General features: G+C 42.8%; 2 pseudogenes; both read right to left on the bottom strand.

Moving 5' to 3' along the window:
* Nucleotides 1-451: 451 nt before the first annotated feature.
* LOC112868168 (large ribosomal subunit protein eL30 pseudogene) lies at nucleotides 452-910 on the bottom strand (annotated as a pseudogene).
* Nucleotides 911-3,639: 2,729 nt separating this feature from the next.
* Nucleotides 3,640-4,444, bottom strand: LOC112868169 (protein NipSnap homolog 3A-like; annotated as a pseudogene).
* Nucleotides 4,445-8,211: the final 3,767 nt, after the last annotated feature.

The raw sequence follows: 8,211 nt of genomic DNA, 5'->3' as shown, positions 1-8,211 counted from the left end.
ACCTCCAGACATGTCTATATGTTTCCCAATGGAAGGACTTATCAACCTAAGCTTTCTTGTGAACATTTTTCAGTACCTTCCTTTTGTTCATTTCCTTAGCCCTGTTTATCTCTGAGGATTTCTCAGCGTTGTTGCAGATTCTCTGGTTGACATGGGAATGCTATTGCTTCTGGCATTCTCAGCTCTGTCTTCACATAATGCCGTCCTCAGCAAGGTAATAAGAGCTAACATCATTAAGTGCCATGTGCCAGGTGACATTCTAAACAATTACATGTATTTATACATTTAAATCTTTGTAACAGATCAGTGAGTTAGAAATGGGAACACAAAATATCCCAGCCATTTGCCCAAGATCACAAAGCTAATATGTGGCCCAGAAGGACTTTAAGCCATTCAGTTTAGCTTCGGAAACTGTGTGCTCAATCAGTATGCTTGTTGCCACCAATATGTCTATATTTCGACCCTAATGATACCTATTGTACCTTTACTTATCTATGCCACACTACCAACTCATGCACACTTTTTTTTTTAACAAGCTCTGGCCAGTTTTAGTAAAGAAAAATGTTTGTGTGATTTACCTTTCCCCAGTCTGCAGGCTTCTCATGACATTAGAATCACCTGGATCAACGGCAACCAGTGTGCATCCTCTGTAGTATCTCCCACATGTTGTGCCCAATTCAATTTTATTGCCACTGTAGTGATGGACCCCACTTTTGGCCAACACGGTACAGTATTCTATTTCAGATTTCCTCAAGCCTGGGCAGTAGTTGGCAAGGAGGATCCGTTTCACTTTGCCATGTCTGATCATTTTCAGAGCCTGCTTGTACCCCAGAGCACACTTTCTACTTTTCATAACAAGTTGGAGCCTAGGGTTGATCGTCTCCAGTGACTTTTACATCTTCTTTGCAGGGCTTAGACCCTCCTGTCTTAGATGCCAGAAGACCCCAATCAAGACCAGTCGCCAAGATGGCCTGGAGCGAGGACAGAAAGCTCACGAACATATATTAGCACATATGCTGGAGCAGGAATGTATTCCAAAAGATCATAAACATTACTGAGTGGGCAGGTCTGCTGCTAACATTATGGGCCTACCCTTGTATGTTAAGGACCTTTTGTCCCCAGCGGTGTTCAGAATTCTCTTTGTATTATTCAGGTAGTAATAACAATAGCTACCATTCACTGAGCAAATTTTACATTCTTTATGATTTTAAAAACATCCCTGCAAAGTTGTATAATTGACTCAATTTTTAACCTTATGAGTCAGACAGGTCAAGTGGATTGTTTAAGATCATCAGCGGGTCTGTGGAGATTTCAATCCAGATCTGCCAAATTCAGAAGCCCCTGGTTTTGCAGCTACTGTTTGAGCCTTCTTCCTAAGCCTTAGGCACAACCCTTAGGCGCTAACCCTAGTGTAGTGAAATAAATAGCCAGATAAAGTGACTATCATCCTTGTGGAACTATTAACAGCCAAAGAATGAAGGAATTGTTGGGGTCCAAGGGCAGGCCACCCCAAGATGGGCCACTTTGGCATAAAGATTATTTTGAGTTAAAAAGCAATCAAAACCCAGCAAATAAAAGAAAAGCTCTTTACTTCTCGCTCATGTGCCTAAAAAGAATTTATAGGGAGAGAACTATCATGATAGATAGCTACATTATGATATAAACTAGATATGGCAGACAGGGAGGAACCTAACAAGACCTGTTTGGGTAAAGTCCTCTATGCCCCAATGTTTCTGAGTAGCCCAGAAAATACTTGTTTTCCAAACCTTTATTCTTTTTCATCTTCCTGTGAATTGCATTCCTTCTTTCAAAAGAAGTCCCAGACCCCCTTCTCCTTAGTCCAGAATGACATATATACCTTATTTTTCCTGCCTTTGGGATTTCCATGTCTGTGTAGATTCCCTGTACATACACTCTTAAATTTGATTTTCCCGTGTTAACCTGTCTCATGTCAATTTGATTCTAAGTCTGGCTAGAAGGACCTTGAAGGGAACAGGACATTCTTGTTCCCCAACATAACCATTGGCCATAATTATACATAAATTCTAGATTTTAGGGAAAAAAATAATTTGTAAAAGTTCAGAGAAAAGGTAGGAATGACTCCTTGGCAACATTCTAAAAGTTAAAATGGCTAAAAGAAGAAAGAAGTTTCACAGGAAAAAATTCTACCTGAACACTAACATTTGTCTTAGTCCATTGGGCTGCTGTAACAAAGTATCACAGACTGGGGGGCTTATACACAACAGAAATCTATTTCTCACAGTTCCGAAGGCTGGAAGTCAGAGGTCAGGGTCAGCATGGTGGGATTCTTGGAAAGAACCCCTTCTGAGTTGCACACTGCCAGCTTCTCCTTGCATCCACACGTGGCACAGAGAAAGAGTGAGACAGCTCCTCCACCTTTTTTATCAGGCTACTAATCCCATTCATGAAGGCTCTTCCCTCTGGACCAAAATCACCTCCCAAAGGCTCCATCTCCAAATACCATTACACTGGGGATTAGATTTCAGTATATGAATTTTAGGGCAACATAAACATTCAGACCATAACAACAAATGACATAGATCTAGAAGAAATAAGGGGAAGTGTCTTTGACAAAAAAGAAACCAAAAGCAAATAAAAACAAACAATGCAGAGAGCTTTCTAATGATTACAGATTTTAAAAAGAAACACCTGAAATATGAAAAGAAGCACTTATACACTTATCACCAAGGAATATTAGCCAGTCATAATGATCCTAGGAAAAACAGAGTCCAAATTGCCCCGAGGCTTCAAAATTCAGTGTGAGGGCACTAAAAGGGGGCTTTTGGCTGGGCTCAGAGCAAGAAGAATGAGGAATGAAGAGGCTCTTAGGGGCAAGTGACGTCATGTTGAAAGCTAACAGAGAAAAGCAGGGCAATTCAACTCCTATACTCCTTTCTCTATCGAGGAAAGTGATCTTCAAACTGGGAAGGCTAGAACAAATATGGTTAGTAGGAAACTGAAACCTGTGATAGGCAAGGAGACAAGAAAACACCTTCCCACTCAAATGTGTTCTGGAGAATGACATCCCACTCCACAGAGGAAGGTGTGGGGTATAAGCAGCTGCAGGGAGCAATGGAGCATTGGAGGGGATTTTGAGGAATAGGAACATGCTCCAATTTAAAAAAAAAAAAAAAGTAAAGTAAAGTAAATGGGTGGATTACAGAAAGGTGAAAATTATCCAGACCTGAGAATAATTTTTTTATGGATATGTAGACTTTCATTATGGCAAGCATATCCATAACCATAAAGATCTCCTTAAAACAAAAACGTGTCCCAAGTATCTTTGTTAAGTAGTGATCTAAAATGAAGTAATAATTGGGGTACCTGGTGGCTTAGTCAGTTGAGCGACCGACTCTTGATTTCGGCTCAGGTCATGATCTCACAGTGGTGAGATAGAGCCCCACCTCGGGCTCCATGCTGGAGGAAAGGGACAGAACTATCTCCTGAAGTGGTGGTGACAAAAGACAGAGGTGGCTTTCAAAAATGCAAGGGACATAGCTAATTAACTTATCACCTCCTTCCAGCTACAGTGAGAATCTATTGGGAGAATCAAAGCCCCATAGCAGACGCATTTTAGGGCAGTTCATGAAATGCCTCATATTTCAGTAGAAAACTATTTCAACAGTGAAATGACATGGGCATCAGAAGCATACTTTGCTGTGACACATGGTAGTTGACATCTTTCCAAACAACCACCACAAGCCTGGGGTCCTCAAGAGACTGATGTCTCCCAGCTACATGATCATCTGTACTCATATTTCACTGAAGAACAGGAACTCTGCTGGCTGCTCCATATTCTGGGTGGAGAATGCCAACTGGTTTTACATAGCCTAAATCTACAAGGGTGTCAACTGCCATTTTTAGTGCATCACCCCACAGAGCTGGCATCAGGTTTCATCTGGAAAATAACCAGTTCTTGGACTCACTCCTTTGGAGGTTTTTTGGACCACGGTATGACATAAGTAACCTCAAACTCTTGTTAATCAATGAGAGCCAACTTTGGAATGAGAAGCTGTTCCTGGCCATCCTTATTTTTGGTCAAACCTTTCTGAACTTCAGTTCCATGAACAAAACTATGATACTTCCAAGGCATCTGGGTAGTTCAGTCGGTGAAGCATCCAACTCTTGATCTCAGTTCAGGTCTTGATCCCAGTGTGGTGAGTTCAAGCCTTGTACTGGGCTCTGCACTGGGCATTGAAGCCTATTTTAAAAAGAGAGAGTTAAAAAAAAACAAAAACAAACTATCGTACTTCCAAACATGAAACACTTTATTCACTCCACCTCCAAATGTTACACTCCAAAATCCAACAAATTCAGAGTCAGCTGTCCAAAGATGAATGGTTTTCTTAATATTTTCTGGAAACTCATTTTTCTTTAAAAGTTTAAGGTAGTAAGTATAAAACTCATAGAGTATTTCATCATATTGTCAGCCCCCCCCCCCCTTAGCAAAGGTGAACACACCTGAGGGTGAATGGCTGTGTGGCCAGACCCCTCAGGAATCAAGACTAGTGGTAGCTTCAAGTGCTGGGAAGGGCAGCCCAGTGGGAAGGGAAGCCAGTCAGTAGTCTTTCAAGGGTCTCTCTTCCTATGTCTTCCTTACTAGAAACCAGGTCCAGGCCAAGTTTTTTAATGTCTATTTATTTTTGAGAGAGAGAGAGAAAGAGCATGAGTAGAGGAGGGGCAGAAAGACAGGGAGACACATAACCCAAAGCAGGCTCCAGGCTCTGAGTCATCAGCACAGAGGCCGACGCAGGGCTTGAACCCACCAGCCAGAGATCATGACCTGAGCTGAAGTCGGAAGCTTAACCAACTGAGCCACCCAGGTGCCCCAGGACCTAGCCAATTTTTAGAAGAGCAAATATTTTTTAGTATTTAAAATATAATTATTAAACAGAACTACTTGTACCACTCTGATTTTTACAAAACAAGCTTTACCCAACTAACCTTGTTTCTATGCTTAGAAGTTATAAGGGAAGCCAACATTTTCCTGGGTCAAGACTTCAAGAAGTCATAGTCAAACTATCCCTATGGACAATGTGGATAAGCATGAAATGAATGGCAATTACACGAAGAAGAGTTTTCTTAACTAGTTGAGTTACTGAGTATATATGTTACTGATAAACTCAGTTCTGCCCATCTGAAAAGTAGCATGTGATGATGGGGATGGGGGGAGGTTGCTCTTCTTGAAAAAATGCATATATTGGTACCTTTTTAATGACTTGTATGGATATATGGAAATCAAACACATGGTCTTTTGATGTAATGCTTTGAAGATATTTTGACAGCCATGTAAAACTATTTAATTTTTTAAAGAAATTTTCCTAAAGTGCCAGTTAATATAATTATATACACACTGACTTCCTGACCTTCATCCCATTTCTGAGTGAATTTTAGAGGCATAGTAAGGTCAGACCCAGGGATGAGATGAGGCTTTGAGGTGTCCATTGTTCACATTTCTAGGAAACAAAAAGATTTTTTTTAATATTTTGATGTTCCCATTTTGATATGATCACATCAAAGTTGTCATATCAAAATGTTTTTTCCAGACCCGATTCCCATACATTTATCTGCATCACAGATTTTGAAACTCCAGAGCAATAAGGATAGCTTTCTTCAGCACACCCAGAGGAGTTTACTTTCTGGTTGGCAGTAATTCCCTGGGCTTCTAATATTTGTGAAGACAGAAAGTTAGGAGGATTGCTGATGTGCTGGCTTCAGAGTCAGTATTTGATAGCTCTCCACCACGCCAGATGGTTTCTTCCTGCCTATAGGAAATACGGGTAAAGATACACAGCATTCCAGGTTCTTTGGTTGTGAGCAACTGAAATAGACCCTCAGTAACCTGAGCAAGAAAGTACTTTATAGGAGGGATACTGGGAAGTGCTTGCAATAATAGTAAAAAAAAGGAGGGGGGGTGAACAACAGAGTCTTGGAAAAACTGAGAATCAGAGCAGCTGCAGGGATGTCAGTAGAAAACCCAAACACTGCTTCTGTAGGGAAGTGCCATCGACGCTTCCGTCCCACCGACCACATGTCCCTCGGCATCTCTGCCCAAGTTGCAAAGCTTGTCTCCTGTGCCATCCCCTCCTGGGATTGGGCTGTTGGGGGTCACATGTGACTGACAGCCCAGCCACATGCATGCAGGAGGGAGGTTTCCCAAGGGGAAAAAAAAAGGGCACAGTCACCAGAGGATAGGGGCAGTCTGCTGAGAAAGAAAGAAAAAAATAGATCCACTGGAGACCTGATCTTCAAACACTCATTTTGGCAAAATTCGGGTTTGGTCTCACCTGCTTCATGGAAGTAGGGGCTTAGTTGACTGCAGGCTGCATGAGAGTGCCAACACAGTGCTGGCGGCCCCAGCATCAGTGGCACTGTGCCCCTCAGAGGTTCCACCCCTCATCGCACTGCCACTGTCCCGTGGGTGGCCTCCCGTGCTTCTGGGCTCAGGGACACTCCCCTTCTTCATCCTCTGGCTCTTGGGGTGGTAGCTGCTTCCCGCAGTTACTAACATCTCTGTCACATTTGCCTTTTTGTTCCCTTTGCCCTTCCTCAGCTACGTAGAAAGCTCCCATATGAATTTGTCTCTACTGGAAATGTTGCGAGTGTTTCTACCTTCCTTTCTGGATCCTGATAGATGCACATGGTGAGGTTCACAGTAGGCTGGTGAGGAGTTTCACACCATTTCATACTTAGAACGGGTGCCTTGTGTAAAGGAAGACTTTAGGGAATGTGATAACCAGCTTCTCCTATCTGAAGAGCTTTCATCTGAAAAGGGGATTATATTTATCCCGTGTAGTTCCAGAGGGCAGAAGCAGGATTAGTGAGCAGGAGTTTTAAGGAAGCAGCTTTCAGTTGAAAGTAAGACATGGTCCTCTAAACACCTGAACTGCCCACAACGGAATGCACTGGGCAGCTCTTTTGGGGGGTTAGTCAAGCAGAGGGTTCGTTTCCATGTCTCCGAGACACCAGAGAGGTGCCCACCAGAGTGACAGGGCTGGGCCAAATCAATTCTCAAGGCCCTGAAATCTCCCTGCAGACCCTGTAGGCTTCAATTAAGGATTTGGTAATTTTCTATCGGAGCTTAAGAACAAAGCTAGAATGCTTAGTGGCCTGCAGAAAATAGTAGCTGTTATCCTCTAGGAATTACCGTGGCCCCCAGAGTAATTTAAAGCAATGTCTCTTACTCTAGGGCTGAAGAAATCATACTTCCCACCAGTCTATACCCAGCTGAGAGCTGACACCCTTTAGTAAAAGGATTCTTCTCATTTGTTTACGTCCCTGGATCCCCTCTGTGTACCTGGGATTTACACCCAGAGGCCCTTTGGAAGGGCCAAAGCTGACCACAGCCTATGAGTAATGGAATCAAACGATTCTAGTGTTCTGAAGAGAATGGCTCATGCTTGTGAATATTGTGTGATGAATTCACATCTCAGAATCCTTCTACTGCAGTCTGAGGCTTCCCACATCAGCCCTGGGTTCACAAGGGATGGACGGACGGTTATAAGGGAACGGGACAAGACTTCAAAATCCTGCGACTATCTTCCCGCCACCTTGAAAATCCCACCACCCGTCCAATTCTTGCTTCAACTGTCCTTAATCTGTGTACATCTTGTACAGCCCACCCTTCTGAGGTCGGGGCACGTAGCACGAGTCTCAAAATGGCTGTTCTCCATACATTCGTTTTCCTTTCCTGGAGCAAAACTGCCTTCAATTGTACTGTGGCTGTTTGGGGACAGGAGAGGAGAAAGCCATTCCCTCTTGAGCCCTGTTAAACCAAATACAGAAACATAAAATTCTAACTTCTAATATGCTCAGAAAATGGTAACTTCTAGCACACTAAAAGAATCATTCTCTTATATTTTCCAATGAGAATATTGGAAGAGAGAGGAAAATGCCATGTTTTACCCATGATCACATACCCCAGATATAACAGGGCCAGAAATTAAACTAGAGTGCGTTTTGACTTAGTCCAGGGATGCTCCCCTGACTCACCACAACATTATTGCTTCAAACAATCCCACTTTACAAGAGAGGAAATCCATGGAATTAAGTGTGTCAGTGGCTCAGCTCGGTTTTCTAGCAAGTGATGGTTCAAGCCGACGGTGGGACATCAGTGGTCTGGAGGTTGCATCTTCTGCCAACACAATACCTTGTGGTTAATTCTACTTTCCATTCTGCCTCCCCTTAATT

Source organism: Puma concolor, chromosome D3 (assembly GCF_028749965.1).
Source record: "Puma concolor isolate L17-30 chromosome D3, mPumCon1.1.hap2, whole genome shotgun sequence".
Classification (NCBI taxonomy): domain Eukaryota; kingdom Metazoa; phylum Chordata; class Mammalia; order Carnivora; family Felidae; genus Puma; species Puma concolor.
The sequence above is the reverse complement of the archived record's forward strand: the minus strand, read 5'-3'. Positions and strand labels throughout refer to the sequence as shown.